The sequence below is a fragment of the Chiloscyllium punctatum genome, chromosome 11 (genome assembly GCF_047496795.1).
Source record: "Chiloscyllium punctatum isolate Juve2018m chromosome 11, sChiPun1.3, whole genome shotgun sequence".
Lineage (NCBI taxonomy): Eukaryota > Metazoa > Chordata > Chondrichthyes > Orectolobiformes > Hemiscylliidae > Chiloscyllium > Chiloscyllium punctatum.
In genome coordinates this window covers 82984950-83001699 of record NC_092749.1, presented here as the reverse complement: position 1 = coordinate 83001699, position 16750 = coordinate 82984950, and positions in this window count along the sequence as shown.

The window sequence follows — 16750 nt, the reverse complement described above, 5'->3', positions numbered from 1 at the left end:
GGCAGAAACCATCATAATATTTAAGAACTATTTGACTGCACTCTTGCAATGTCAAGGCATACAAGGCTCTGGGCAAAGTGCTAGAAAAGGCAGTCGGAAGTTAGGTCCTTGTTCTTCTCCAATACATACTCAATTGGACCTTTTGCTAAGCTGTAAACTTCTATGATTCTATCCAGTCTTTACAACAGGCAAGATTATTGTAAATGTACACAGTAAATATCAGATAAGGATACATTTATAATCTGATTATCATCTTCAAAGCAACAAAACCCACAGATGACCGACATAGAATATCAAATTCAATCAGAAGGGCTGAATAACATTACAGAGCTGGAGGTATGACAAAAAAAATCAAAGCCACTGTTAATTCGGCAAATTAGTAAATATGAACATGTTTTGTTTTCTCTGTACTTGAAGTGAATCTATACCTCACCTCAAATGCAGTATACAACTTATGCAGAAGCATGTCCAATGAATCTTTGGAAACCTCAACTTACAGAGACATTTAATTACTATACATGAGATATATAAGACCAACAACTTCCTTTTTGACAGTGAGTCTAAGATACTGGACACTACTAAAGCAGCAATAAAATCTACAGCTATGATGGATTTAAACAAAAACTTGCAGACTCTTCATATTTAATGGCACAAATAAAAGCAAAACTTCCATACAATTGCTGAGGAGTTAATGCATTGAAATCAAAAGTTAGAAAATAAGAGATCAATAAACTGGAAAAACGTACCTCTATGAACTAATATTGTTAACCACTGGTTTGATTTAATGTCAAAAGACCTAATCTTTCAGTGTATTTATCAGCTGTGTGATAGGAACTTAACTGTACGATTTGGAGAATCTATAGATATTTCTGAAATGTCTCACTTGCACTGCTATGTTCAGTTTCTATGGTATAAGGAAATAAAAGACATTTTGACTTGCAAAGAACCCAAAGCAATAATAAAGCCAGACAATATTTCAAAATGATTGAAATATCTCAGTTATAACTTCAGTGGAAAATCAACTAGATAAATTGCAATGGGCTGTACATTGATGAGACTGCAGGAATGAGTAAACGGCATTCTGATATTGTGCCAAAAGTAAAAGACGCTTTTTGGACATTAACATGTTTGGTCAATGACAGCTGCTGAAGCTTTCATCCAAGTCCTGTTAAATTTTATTGCCTAATTTGGTACATGGCAACATAGCCGCACACAGAAGACATTTGAGACATTTCAGTGGATTTATCAACTATTATAGCAAAGTTCCCTCCATACACATAATACACATGTCCTCGGCAGAGTGGGAGGGGGAGTTGAAATGTTGGGCCACGGGGCGGTTTGGTTGATTGGTGCGGGTGTCTCGGAGATGTTCCCTAAAGCGCTCTGCTAGGAGGCGCCCAGTCTCCCCAATGTAGAGGAGACCACATCGGGAGCAACGGATACAATAAATGATATTGGTGGATGTGCAGGTGAAACTTTGATGGATGTGGAAGGCTCCTTTAGGGCCTTGGATAGAGGTGAGGGAGGAGGTGTGGGCACAGGTTTTACAGTTCCTGCGGTGGCAGGGGAAAGTGCCAGAATGGGAGGGTGGGTCGTAGGGGGGTGTGGACCTGACCAGGTAGTCACGGAGGGAACGGTCTTTGCGGAAGGCGGAAAGGGGTGGGGAGGGAAATATATCCCTGGTGGTGGGGTCTTTTTGGAGGTGGCGGAAATGTCGGTGGATGATTTGGTTGATGCGAAGGTTTGTAGGGTGGAAGGTGAGCACCAGGGGCGTTCTGTCCTTGTTACGGTTGGAGGGGTGGGGTCTGAGGGCGGAGGTGCGGGATGTGGACGAGATGCGTTGGAGGGCATCTTTAACCACATGGGCCTCCTTCACCGCCGCTCCCTCACCACCAGACGCCTGGAGGAAGAACGCCTCATCTTCCGCCTCGGAACACTTCAACCCCAGGGCATCAATGTGGACTTCAACAGCTTCCTCATTTCCCCTTCCCCCACCTCATCCTAGTTTCAAACTTCCAGCTCACTTACTGTCTCCTTGACTTGTCCGACCTGCCTATCTTCTTTTCCACCTATCCACTCCACCCTCTTCTCTTTGACCTATCACCTTCATCTCCTCCCCCACTCACCCATTGTACTCTATGCTACTCTCTCCCCACCCCCACCCTCCTCTAGCTTATCTCTCCATGCTGCAGGCTCACTGCCTTTATTCCTGATGAAGGGCTTTTGCCCGAAACGTTGATTTCGCTGCTCGTTGGATGCTGCCTGAACTGCTGTGCTCTTCCAGCACCACTAATCCAGTATGCATATTGCATATGACTGCTGAGGACCTAATGCACTGATATTGTAAGGGAAATATTTGGAGTTTAGAATGGCAAGGAATTGTAAAATAATATTGTCACATCACTTGATGACAGAAGTGTATCTGATCCAGAGTTTGGGTTGGATTATGTGTATGGAGGGAACTTTGCTATAATAGTTGATAAATCCACTGAAATGTCTCAAATGTCTTCTGTGTGCGGCTATGTTGCCATGTACCAAATTAGGCAATAAAATTTAACAGGACTTGGATGAAAGCTTCAGCAGCTGTCATTGACCAAACATGTTAATGTCCAAAAAGCGTCTTTTACTTTTGGCACAATATCAGAATGCCGTTTACTCATTCCTGCAGTCTCATCAATGTACAGCCCATTGCAATTTATCTAGTTGATTTTCCACTGAAGTTATAACTGAGATATTTCAATCATTTTGAAATATTGTCTGGCTTTATTATTGCTTTGGGTTCTTTGCAAGTCAAAATGTCTTTTATTTCCTTATACCATAGAAACTGAACATAGCAGTGCAAGTGAGACATTTCAGAAATATCTATAGATTCTCCAAATCGTACAGTTAAGTTCCTATCACACAGCTGATAAATACACTGAAAGATTAGGTCTTTTGACATTAAATCAAACCAGTGGTTAACAATATTAGTTCATAGAGGTACGTTTTTCCAGTTTATTGATCTCTTATTTTCTAACTTTTGATTTCAATGCATTAACTCCTCAGCAATTGTATGGAAGTTTTGCTTTTATTTGTGCCATTAAATATGAAGAGTCTGCAAGTTTTTGTTTAAATCCATCATAGCTGTAGATTTTATTGCTGCTTTAGTAGTGTCCAGTATCTTAGACTCACTGTCAAAAAGGAAGTTGTTGGTCTTATATATCTCATGTATAGTAATTAAATGTCTCTGTAAGTTGAGGTTTCCAAAGATTCATTGGACATGCTTCTGCATAAGTTGTATACTGCATTTGAGGTGAGGTATAGATTCACTTCAAGTACAGAGAAAACAAAACATGTTCATATTTACTAATTTGCCGAATTAACAGTGGCTTTGATTTTTTTTGTCATACCTCCAGCTCTGTAATGTTATTCAGCCCTTCTGATTGAATTTGATATTCTATGTCGGTCATCTGTGGGTTTTGTTGCTTTGAAGATGATAATCAGATTATAAATGTATCCTTATCTGATATTTACTGTGTACATTTACAATAATCTTGCCTGTTGTAAAGACTGGATAGAATCATAGAAGTTTACAGCTTAGCAAAAGGTCCAATTGAGTATGTATTGGAGAAGAACAAGGACCTAACTTCCAACTGCCTTTTCTAGCACTTTGCCCAGAGCCTTGTATGCCTTGACATTGCAAGAGTGCAGTCAAATAGTTCTTAAATATTATGATGGTTTCTGCCTCTAAGTCCCTAATGAGCAGTGAGTTCCAGATTCCCACCAAATTCACATGGAGGGTGTTGGGAATCTGAAACTCGTTGCAGAAAGCCTCATAATGTTTAAGAATTATTTAGATATGAAGACATACAAGATCATAGACCAAGTGCTGAGAAAAGGATTAGGATAGTTAAGTGGTTGTTTTTGGATGCAATGGACTAAATGGCTTTTTTCTATGCTGTAGATCTCTATGACTCTATGACCCTCCCGGTGAAAAAAGAAATTCCTGAAATTCCCTCTTAACCTCTTGCCCATTATCTTAAATTTAGACCCTAGTTATTGATCCCTTCACCAAGGGGAAGAGTTTTATTTTTGTCTGTACTTCTAATTGTAGACTAAAATGGACAAATAACTATTTTAAAATCTTAGGATTGCTGAAGATTTGATGCACGTTTGAAAATAAGTAACCTAGCACTCATTGTAAGTGCTGTTCACAGAGCTGTTTGTTCAAGCAGTAGTGAAACCACAGTTTGTGGAACTGGAGCCACGGTGTAAGAATAGAATTTTGGCTGGCAACAAATAGCTAATTTGTTTATGGACTAGTGACCAGTTATTGACGACAAAAACCTTCTGCCTGTCAACAACTATTTGATTGACTCCCAGGTTGATGAACAACTTGGTGGTATTTTAATAGAAACAATTGGATCTCCACAAAAGCAGGAGCAACAAACGTGGCTCTGAGTGCACTCTCCTGAGAAACCAGCACTGTCAGTTTTCAAAAGGGAAAACCATTTGTGACTGGGATGCCAGGGGACTCCTGCAATACTTGCCTTTCAGTCACCTCTTTCCTTCCTTCCTCCAGGCTTTTAAGCTGCTTTGTGGTCACTTCTGTGAACATGCTATCCTCGTAACCCTCAGCCACACAGATGTACCACAGTATTGCCAGTCATTGTTCAAAACACAGAGCTTATGTTTCTCCACCTAGGAGCTGGGAGTGTCCCTGATTTCCCACATAATACAGGCCACATATTTCACTCAACAAACCTGTACAGCCTTGTCTTAAACTTAAACTGACTTAGTCTTAAATGTACTTTCTTTATGCTGACTTTATTTTGCTTATCCAACTTTGCTGAATTATTTTATTGATTTTGACTTATTCCAGAAGCTGAAGTGCTGGGTCCTGAAACCTAGATTGCAATATATTCTCTTGCTGCCTCCTCTTTTACTGCTGTGTTGAAGCAGAAGTGCTGGCCCATGATTCTGGGCCTCAGTATACCCTCTTGCTGCCTCTGTCTTGCTGCTGTGTTGTAACTGAAGTGTTGGGCTCTAATTCTGGGCATGAATATATACTCTTACAGAGCCAGAGTGAATACCTGACTATTTCAGTTCTGTGCTTGCTCACCCAGATGTCTATCTTGGATACTAGGCACCAACATCTCGGGGTACATTCCAGGGCAATGGTTGCATTCACCTCTATCTGTGGATGCTGATATCTGACACATACCATCCACTCCACCCCATCATGGCATATCACAGATCCACTTACAAAACATCTCGACAGTACCATGCCACTTCTTGGTGCACTGGCAACTATTATTGAAATGCTGCTGCAAGACCACTCTATATGCATGGACAAACACCCAGGTCATAGATTGAACCATGTTGCATCTCAAGATTGCTCACTTGCCTCCTTAGCACTCATGCACTATGCCCTTCTGGATCTTCACACCATTCTTACTGTGCTCTGGCTTTTAACATGCTTCTCTTTCAGCCAGAGCTAATATAATCATGGTACTGCTGTGTTGACCTATCTTTTGGCACAGACACAAGACCAGACAGCTTGTCATGGTTGTCAGTAGTCATCAATTGAGGGATTGGATAGGTTGCTGTACAGGAACAAGTTATGTTAGTGTCACACCTGCACCATGTGCCAGCAGCACATGGGAGAGGCATTAAATGAATATTTTTCATCAGTACTCACACTGGAAAAAGACAATGTTGTTGAGGAGAATACTGAGATATAGCCTACTAGACTAGACGGGACTGAGGCCACTGCAGTTTGTCATTGTTATAAATGACCTGGATGAAAGCAGAGAAGGATGGGTTAGTAAATATGTGGATGATACTAAGGTAGGTAGTGATCACTTGATCTCGCAAAGAATTAAGACTACGGGGAGAGTGCGGGTAAGTGGTGTTGAAATGCCAGTCAGTCATGATTGAATGGCAGAGTGGACTCGATGGGCCGAATGGTCTTATTTCCACTCCCATATCTAATGGTCGTATGGTCTAAGCATGGCTGTCAGTTCATGGGCAGTCATGAACCTGAGTGGTCAGAGAAATCCAGCTGTCAGTTCCAAGATGCTTTTTTTATATTAGGTAGAGTGGTTAGTGTGTCGGGTTGTGACATGTCTTCATTGCATTGTTTGTCTGCCAGACATCTGTGGATGACGTTGAGGGGATTTTCGTTCTTGATGAAGACTTTGTAGAGGTGTTCTTCTTTTCACGGGTAGAAAGTGCTGCAGTGAATTGTAGCCCTTTTAAACAGGGACCTAATGCAGCTTCTTTTGTGTGTGTTCAGGTAGTTGCTATTATAGTTGTGCATTCATCATTCTGCGATCCTTCTCCCATCACATCCAGGAATGGTAGTTGATTGTTTCCTCCTTTCTCATAAATGTGAGCATGGTATTGATAATCCAGTATGTGTACTTGATCTCTGTTCTTTTAATTATTACAGAAATGTCATCCATGTATCTGATCCAGAGTTTGGGTTGGATTTGTGGGAGGGCTGTTAGCTCCAGTCTTTGCATCACTGCTTCTGCTTTGAGCCACAGATAAGTGAGCCCATAGGTGGCCCATTGATATGTACATTTATCTGGCTACTGAATATGAAATGTGTTGTCAAGCGCAGGTCTAGCAGTTTGAGTATACAGCCCTTGTTGCTTGGTTAAACCATAGCTGCCAGCAGAAAGAGTTAACTCTTTGCTGGCCTGAGAAGGGGATGGGGCTCAAATCACCGATCACATCAAATAACTAAATCATAAAAACACTCCAGCACAGAACCAGGGCCTTCAGCCCACCAAGTCTGCGCTGACACATGACATCTTCCAAAACTAAAATCTTTTGCCTCTATGTGGTCCATATCACTCCATTTCCTGGTTATTCACATATCTGTCAAGATGTCTCTTTAACGTTGTTATTGTATCTGCTTTTACCACTCCTCTGGCAGTGCATTCCAGGCACTTACAATCTTCTGTGTAAAAAACTTACCTCTCATATCTCCTTTAACATTTCCACCTTTTACCTTAAAAGTATGTCCCCATGTAATTGACATTTTCATCCTGGGAAGAAAACCAAACCAACATCCCAGTAAACTGCTTCTGTACTTTCTCCAAAGAGTCTACATCGTCTGGTAGTGTGGCGACCAGAACTGTTTGCAATATTCCAAATGTAGCTGAATTGAAGTTCTATACAGCTACAATATGACTTGCCAATTGTTATACTCTATGTTGTAACAGATGAAGGCAAGCATGCCATATGCCTTCTTCACCACTTGTTCATTTTCAGGCAACTGGGGACCTGTAGACCAAGATCCCACTGTATCTTGATGCTTCTAAGGGTTCTGGCACTTACTGTATGTTCTCTCCTGTATTACATGTTCCAAAATACATCACATTGCATTTGACCAGATTATATTCTATCTGCCATTTCTCCACTCTAGTCTCCAGCCTATCTATATCCTGCTGTATCATGTGGCAATCTTCCTCACTATCCGTAGCTCTCCCAAACTTACTAATCAGATCACCTACATTCTCCTAATCATTTATATATATTACATGCAACAGTGGTCCCAGCACTGCACCTTGCCGAATACCACTAGTAACAGATCTCCAGTCAGAAAATCACCCTTCCACCACAACTCTGTCTTCTACGACTAAGCCAGTACTGTATCCATTTTACCAGCTCACCATAGATCCCATGTGACTTCACCTTCCGTATCGGCCTGCCATGAGGGACCTTGACCACTATCTTGCCATCATCTATTATCTTTGTCTCTTCCTCAAAACACACAATCAGGTTTGTGAGACACAACCTCACCCACAGAAAGTATATTGCCTATCATTAATAAGTGCATTCTTTTCAATATATAAATCGTTTCTCTAAGAATCTCCTCCAATAAGTTCCTTCCCACTAATGTAAGACTCATTCGCCTGTAACTTCTCAAATTATTTCCGTTGCCCTTGTTACACGAAGAAACAATATTGGCTACTCACTACCCCTCTGGGACCTTTACTGTGACTAAAGGATAAAATGTATTTTGTACAAGTCCCCAGCAATTTCCTTCCTCACCTCTCTCAGTATTCTGGGATAGATTGCATCACATCCTGCAGACTTGTCCACCTTATTGCTTTTCAAAACCTTTTTCACGTCAACATGCCTGAGAATATCAACAAACCCCCATCTAGACTTACCATCACCATTTTTTGTGAATATCAATGCATAATTTTCACCAAGGAATTCACCTACTTCCTCCAGATGCACAGATGATTTCTCTCTTTTGCCCGTAACTGAACCTTTTCTTTCCCGTGCTACTTTTTTGCTGCTTTTACAACTTTAAAACAACTATAATTTCCTTAATCCTCTTTGCTAAGGACATTTCACAGCCCGTTTTAGTCCTCCTAACAGTGTTTAAGTTCCTTCCTGATTTCTTTATATGTCATGTTGAAATCTTACTTTGTTTAGAAAATTGCTGACACCTTCTGATCATTTTGGGAAAGGGCAAAACTCGACCTATTTTTGGGAAATAGGACAGCACGGGTGACTGAGGTGACAGTCAGGGAGCACTTTGGGACCATTGAACATAGTTCTATTAAATTTTCAAAAATGTTTTGGAGAGGGACAGGTTCAAGTTCTAAATTGGGGCAAGGTGAATTTTGATGGAATTAGACAGGAGCTTGCAGGGGTTGGTTGGAGTAGTTTGTTTGCAGGCAAAGGGACCTCTGGCAAGTGGGAGTCCTTTAAAAGTGAGATAGCTAGAGTTCAAAGTCTGTATGTTCCTGTGACAGTAAAGGGCAAGGTTGGCAGGAATAGGGAACCCTGGACGACAAGAGATATTGCGGCTTTGACCAGAGGAAAATGAGACATGGCTGAGGTACAGGTAGCTGGGATCAAGGGAATCCCAAGAGGTATACAGGGGATATGGGAGTTTACTGAAGAAGGAAATCAGGAGGGCAAAAAGGGGGCACAAGATAGCCTTGGCTGAGAAGATTAGAGGGAATCCAAAAGGGTTCTTTTAAGTATATTAAAGGAAAAAGAATAACTAGACAGAGAATAGACCCCTCAAGGGCCAAAGTGGACATGTATGTATGGAACTTCAGCAGATGGGCGAGGATTCTTAACGGGTATTTCTCCTCTGTTTATCATGGAGAAACACATAAAAGCTTGGGAACTTGTGGAAGTTAGTGGTGATACCTTGGGACAGTCCATATCATAGTAGAAATGGTGTTGGACAGGTTAGAATGTATGAAGGTGGATAAACCTCCTGGTCCTGACTAGATATATCCAAGAACATTGCAAAAGGCTACAAAAGAAATTGCGGGGGGCCTGGCTAATATTTTTGCATCATCGTTAGACACGGGTGAGGTCCTGGAAGAATGGAGGGGATTGAATATTGTGCCCTTATCCAAGAGGGTTGCAAAGAAAAACCTGGGAATCAGTAAGCTTAACATCTGAGGAACAAGATATACATGCATTTGGAAAGACAGGCTTTGGTTAAGAGTAGTCAGCATGACTTTGTGAGTGGGAGATCATGCTTCACAAATTTGTTGGAGTTCTTGGACGAAGTGACCAGGAAGGTTGATGAGGACAGGGCAGTAGATATTACCTATGTGGATTTCAGTAACCTTTCAGGAACCTTTTGATAAGGTTCCACATGGTAGGCTGTTCTGGAAGATTGCATGAAATCCAGGAAAAGTGGACAAATTGGATGCATAATTGGCTTGATGGCAGGAAGCAGAGGGTAATAGTGCACCGATGCTTCTCAGACTGGTGGCCACAGGGGTCGGTGCTGGGCCTATTAATGTTTGTTATCTGTATCAATGACTTGAATGAAAATGTACAAGGCATGTACATTCCTAGTAAGTTTGCAGACGACACTAAAATAGGCAGTATCGGGGACAGTGAGGAAGGTTATCAGAAATTGTAGCTGGACCTTGATCAGCTGGAGAACTGGGCCGAGAAACAGCAAACAGAGTTTAATGAGAGAATCCCTACAGACCATTTGACTCAACAAGTCCACACTGACCCTCTGAAGACTATCCTACCTGACCTGTTCCCCAATTTTCTACTTTTTCACCTGACTAATGTACCTAACCTGCACATTCCTAAACACTACGGACAATTTAGCATGGCCAATCCACCTAACCTGCACATCTTTGGACTACGGATGGAAACCAGAGCACCTGGAGGAAACCCACACAGACACAGGGAGATGTGCAAACTCCACACAGACAGTCACCCCTAGGCTGGCATGAACATGGGTCCCTGGTGCTGTGAGACAACATGCTAAGAACAGAGCTACCATGTGAGGTCTTGCATTTTGGAAAGTCAAATCAATGTAGGAGTTTCAAGGTGAATGATAAGGCCTTAAGGAGTGTAGTGGGACAGAGGGACTTTGGAGTTCAGGTGCACAGTTCTCTGAAAATGGAGTCATAGGTAGACAGGGCAATAAAGAAGGCTTTTGACATACTGGCCTTCACCAGTTGGGGCATTAGTATAGAATTTGGGATGTTATACTGTAGTTGTACAGGTCGCATTTGGAGTATTGTTCCATTTTGGTCACCTTGCTATAGGAAAGATATAAAGATATAGGAAAGTGTGCAGAAGAAATTTACAAGGATGTTGCCAGGACTCAAGGGACCAATTTATAAGAAGAGGTTGGACAAGATAGGACATTGTTCTTTGGAGTGTTGTAGATTGAGGGAGAGTCTTATAGAAGTGTATAAGCTCATGAGAGGCATGAATAGGGAGTGCGCACTCAGTCTTTTTTCCAGGGAGGGGAGTCGAGGACTAGAGGGTTTCAGTTTAAGAGAAGGGAGAAAGAATAAATGGGAACCTGAGGTGCAACTTTTTTATACAGAAGTGGTACACATTTGGAATCAGCTGCTGGTAGAAGTGTTTAAGACTGGTACATTAACAACATTTAAAAGGCATTTGTATAGGAAAGGTTTAGATGAATATGGGCCAAGTGCAAGGAAATTGGGTTACTGTGGGTGGACATTTTGGTTGGCATGTACCAATTTGGGATGAAGAGCCTGTATTCATGTTGGAGGGCTCTTTGACAACATGGTGGCTCAGTGGTTAGCACTGCTACCTCACAGCACTAGAGGCCCAGTTTCAATTCCAACCTCAGGTGGCTCTCCCTGTGGAGTTTGCACATTCTCCCCGTGTCTGCTTGGGTTTCTTTCAGGTGCTCTGGTTTCCTCCCTCAAGCCAAAGATGTGCAGTTAGGCGAATTGGTCATGCTAAATTGCCCATAGTGTTCAGGGATGTGTAGATTATGTCCATTAGTTAGGGGATTGGGTATGGGTGGGTTACTCTTTGGAGGGTTGGTGTGGACTTGTTGGGCCAAATGGTCTGTTTCCACACTGTAGGGATTCAATGGCTCTAATTTCAAACAGAGCTTTCAAATTGCCCCTTTGTGGATTTTCCAATTTGTGTTCAATTCTCTCAAAACCTTTTTCGTACTTTCAAGATCTTCTTCACAATAGGAGCACTTATCTCATATTTTGACCTTTTCTATCTTTTAATCATTTTTCAAAATGGAGTTCAATTAGCCATTTACCAAACTGGTTAATCTATGTTTTGAGAACAAGCCATGACATGACAATCCTTTGTATGGATAAAATATTTCTTATTCCAAATTCAAAGTTCAGATTAGATGTCTTCCAAAAAGAAGTTACCTGTGTTGTGAGAACTTGAACTTGTTTTCAAATTTAAACAGACATTTTGTGAACAAACTTAAATTTCTTTCAAACTATAGGGCAGTTTATTGTCTTCTCATGGTATAGTGCAGTGGATGGTTATGATTCATTATATGGGGAATGGATGTCTTCACCCCAATTTTTCAGTTATTTCTACCTTATCTTCAAAGTGGAGATGCAGGTGTTGGACTGGGGTGGACAAAGTTGACAAACACAACACCGGGTTATAGTCCAACAGGTTTATTTGAAACCCTCAAGCACTCGGAGCTCTGCTCCTTCCTCAGGCAACTAGTGAGAGTGAATACGTCAGACACAAAATTTATAAGTAAAAAGAGAAGGGTCATATGTGATTGTATTGAACAAACCAAGATGGCTATTAAGTCTTTAATCAGTTAGAATGGAGGTGCAGGTTTCATTTGATTAATATGTAAATTCTTGAATTTCTTTCAAGTCGCTGCCCGAGTCAGCTTACTAGCATAAAGGTGACACCTCAGGTCAGACAATGATTTTAGGTGTGAGGCCTTGTTTCAAGTCTGTTTGTGTCTCAAGGTGCAGTCAGACTGGTTTTATTCCAAAGTAGGAATTTATAAAAAGCCATATTGACTGACTGTCTACAGATCATGTGCTTGTTGAACAAAATAGAATGTATCTGCAAATACTAATGTGCAAATACAAATTCACCCCATAGACTTATATGTTTGTGTGTGTGTGTGTGTGTATGTGCGCGTGTGGGTGTGTGTGTGCGCGCATGTGAGTGTGAGTGAGAGAGACAGAGAGAGAGTGTGTATGAGGGTCTATGTGAGCATGTTTGTGTGAGAGAGAGAGGGAGTGTATGCGTGTGTCTGTGTGTGTGTATGCATATGTGTGCATCGTGTGTGTGTGAGACAGAGAGTATGTGCATGAGGGCCTATGTGAGCATGTTTGTGCGCGAGAGAGTGTGTGTGTGTGTGCATGTGTGTGTGTGTCATGTGGTGGGATCACCTGTAGTGTAACATGAACCCAAGATCCCAGTTGAGGCCATCCTCATGGGTACCGAACTTTGCTATCAGCCTCTGTTGCTACGTTTGGCACCCATGAGAATGGCCTAAACTGGGATCTTGGGTTAATATCACACTGCAGGTGACCCCATCACACTATACAAACAGAGGCTGATAGCCAAGTTCAGTACCCATGAGGATGGCCTAAACTGGGATCTTGGGTAAATATCACACTGCAGGTATACAACTATACACTCTCTCTCTCTCTCTCTCACACACACACACACACACACACACACACACGGACACACGGACACACGGACACAAATATACAATCACAGAGACCCTCTCTCATACACACACGCGCACACACACTCTCTCATGCACACTCTCTTTTAAGTACACTCACACATATGGACACATATACAAATGCATTTTGACACAAACCCTCTCCCATACGCATGCTCACACAGACCTTCTCTCATACACATACACACTCACACTAACACACATGCACACGCACTCATACTCATGCACCCTCTCTCACACACACACACACACACACTGATAAATTATCTCAGGGGCAGTGACTTGAAAAAAATTCTATCATTTACATACTACTAATCAATCAAAATCTGCATCTCTATTCTCACTGATTGAAGACTTAATAGCCATCTTGGTTTGTTCAATCCATTCACATAAGTTACATTAGCCTTTACTGTTTTACTTATAAATTCTGTGTCTGATGTAATCACTCTCACTAGCTGCCTGAGGAAGGAGCAGGACTCTGAAAGCTTGCGGTTTTACCTGATGGACTATAACCCAGTGTCAAATGATTTTTGACTTTTACCTTAACCTCACTGACTCTAGCCGGAGCCCCTGACTTCCAGTTTAATGTCATGTAAACATTAACTCATCTGCACAATTGCAAACATATAATAATGACCATTTCCTTGTTCTTATGTTTCTATTTCCTGGAGCTACTAGTTTTACTAGTTATTGTCCTGGGGGCCATCGGGTTAATGACCCCATGCAAATGGGCAGTTGTTGATAGTGATTTATTGTATGGGGTGGTTGCACCCTTCACTACAAACTTTGGCCATCAGCCAACCCCTTCCCAGAATCTTTCTACACATTTGTCTTACAGTTGTAAGTATGAACCTGTAACTATTATAATTTCTTTGTGCTGTCAGTTCTTGTTCTGCCAGCTTGTTATCGAGGTCTCAACTGATGTTCGGTATTTTCCTAAATAATTGTCTTGTTATGAACCTTGTGATGGAGCCCTCAGTTCCCCAGTCAAAGTCCATAATCTTTTTATCTTTCCTTCCACAAGGATTCTCCTGCTCATCTCTGTGCTGTCAGTTCTCAAGCTTGTACGGTTCCTATACTTTGGATAAGAAAGGTTCCATTGCATGCACCAACGTGGCTTTCCCAAATATCCCCCAACCCTTGCGTGGTTACTCCAGCACCGATTTGGCCTACTCTTTCTTTGGTCCTAGAATGGTAGTCCTGAATTGATCTGACCTTGTCTGGTACAGATTTGGTTTGTCTGACTTCCTTAGCCCGACATGGATTGTCCAACACAGAATTGGCCTTGCCTCTAAGGGTTTCCTCAGCACCTCTTATCCTGAGTAGTGCTTCCGAGTATTTCAATATTTGCCCGAATTGTTGCTAGGCTTACTACACTTAATATCATCAATAAAATATACTCATCCCTGTGCAGAACATTTCTGACAATCTAATGTGAGCATTCTGTTCATGATGTCATTGTTGTGGTTGATTATTTTATGAAATAATCTCAGGAATCTCAAGGTACAGGTTGTTTATTAAGATGCTGGGACAGTCTACTCCAGAATAGATTCTGAAGTAGCCCAATAACTCAATGAGGATTCATCAGATGGTGATATGTTGAAAGCCATGTAGACAGTACATTACTCAAAATCCAAAGTACTCTATTTAAGACAAACACCTTGTTTTTCACACATTCCAGCAGTGACAAGGTGGCTGTAACCTCTGGTCTCCCCATTCTTATCTTCCCAGGTGCCATCCTATCTTCTCTCTGAAAACTGTGTTTCATTCTCATCTTTGACTAAACCCATTTTTCTTGGCATGGTATGGGGTCATATCCTCACATTCTATTTCCCGATAGGCTTCAGAGTTAGTGGTGGTTCAGCCATTGCACTTCACAGTAACTCTGTCTGCCTAACTGCCTTCATGCAATTTAATTAAGTTTTAAGCTGACCACTTTCTTGACTTGAATAAATGAAAATGAATCTTAAATATTTATTTGATTATTGGTTATTGAGTTAATTAAAACTCTGTATCTTATTCCAATCTCAGCAGGAAAATCATGTGGATTTGCAGGTTAACTTACACAATATCCAAGTTTCCCCCTTACAGCCTGAAAGGGTGATAGAGGCAAAAATGCTCAAGAGACATTTAAGAACTATATAGCTGAGCACTTAGAACACCAGTGCATGCGAGGCTTCAGGCCGAATGCTACAAAATGAAACTAGAATAGATTGATACATGGTGACTGGCTCAGACAGAATGGGCTGAGATACCTTATCCATGACTAATTGACCTTCTCTTGCAAAACGTTTATCTGAATGCAATTGTGTAGCATCTTCCTGGCAGCTAAAACATAAAATGATTGTCAGCTTGACCAAACAGCCAGGAATGCTGGGTACACTAGCCGAGTGAAACTCTGAAATCACAAAAACCCACACACCACATACAGTGCAAACCAATATGATATTAGACTACAGTTATTTTGGATAGACACCCCCAGCAACCTATCCACTAAGCAAAGGAGAGCCCAGACAGAAGGGCTCTCCTGCTACACAAAGATACTGCCAGGACTGTGCTATCTAAATGAATGACTCTTGTTTCAAACAAGGATATCTCCCTGATTGGCCAGAACCACATGAAGTTCTAGAAAATCATCTTAAAGGTATAAAAAGTGGGTTCACCTGCAAACCTCTCTCTTGGAAACTCTCTTGAAACCACTGTCAGAATCTCTGGAGTCATCTGAGGCCTTCAAAGGAGACCAGCATGGCAAGAGGCAGAGAGCAGCTGACCATCCAGAGAGAGGAAGAAAGCAGCTTCACAGGTGCAGAGACAGAGCCACAGAGACAGTGAATGTGTAAACTTACAAGAGACTTGGGAAGTATTGGAACCTTAAGGGGCCAAATAGGATTAGGGCTAGTTTGTTTATTACTAAAGATTATTGCAATTTATTTCCTAATAAAGCAGGATTGTTTTGCTTTCATGCCAGCTTGTGCTCATATTGATATGATTGCTTTGGTAGAGATAGTTCTGGGATAACGCACGTTTCTGCAACACAGTTTGGTTATAACGTCACTGAAGAATTAGGAAACGGTATTTTGGAGAATGCTTACCTCCGTTGGCAATTCCAGCGGGGATCAGTTTATGTGCTTCATTCTGCACATGCACCGAGTTGCACGCTGAAATCACCGTGCCATTCTGCATATGCGCTGATGTTCTTGCCGTTCCGCACGTGCACCGGTATCTGCGCATGCATGACATCAGTGCTGGTCTTTGTGTCGTTCTGTGCATGTGTGATGTCTGCGTTGAAATCTCTGCATCATTCTGGAAATGCACCAATGTCAACTTTCTATGAGACATACTGTACAGAAAGCAGCTTTCCTACAATTTTTAAACGTACAGTGTTAAATTTACTTTTGTTTTGTTAACAAATATGATTTCAACCTTCATTCAAGCTGTGCCATACTTTGCGTTCGGCGTTTGGGTGATTTTTGAGCGATCATGAGTGTTATTTTTTGCTGGTCTGGCCCTAAGCCTACTTTTCCCATCAGCCCCATTATTTCCATTAAGCAATTCTCTATGAGACGAGGTTTTGCTAGAATGCAGTGTTATACTGTATTGTGGGACAGCCATTCTTGTTAAATGTAACTTGTTTAAAGAGGGAAGGCAACAATGGGCTGAATAGATTCCTATGTTTCTTGTTCTATAATATACTGACTTCACAAATCCACTCCTAATATACTTGTTGGTTAACTCAGTTGGCTGATTTATGGTGCAGGATGATGCCAGCAGCATACCTTTCATTCC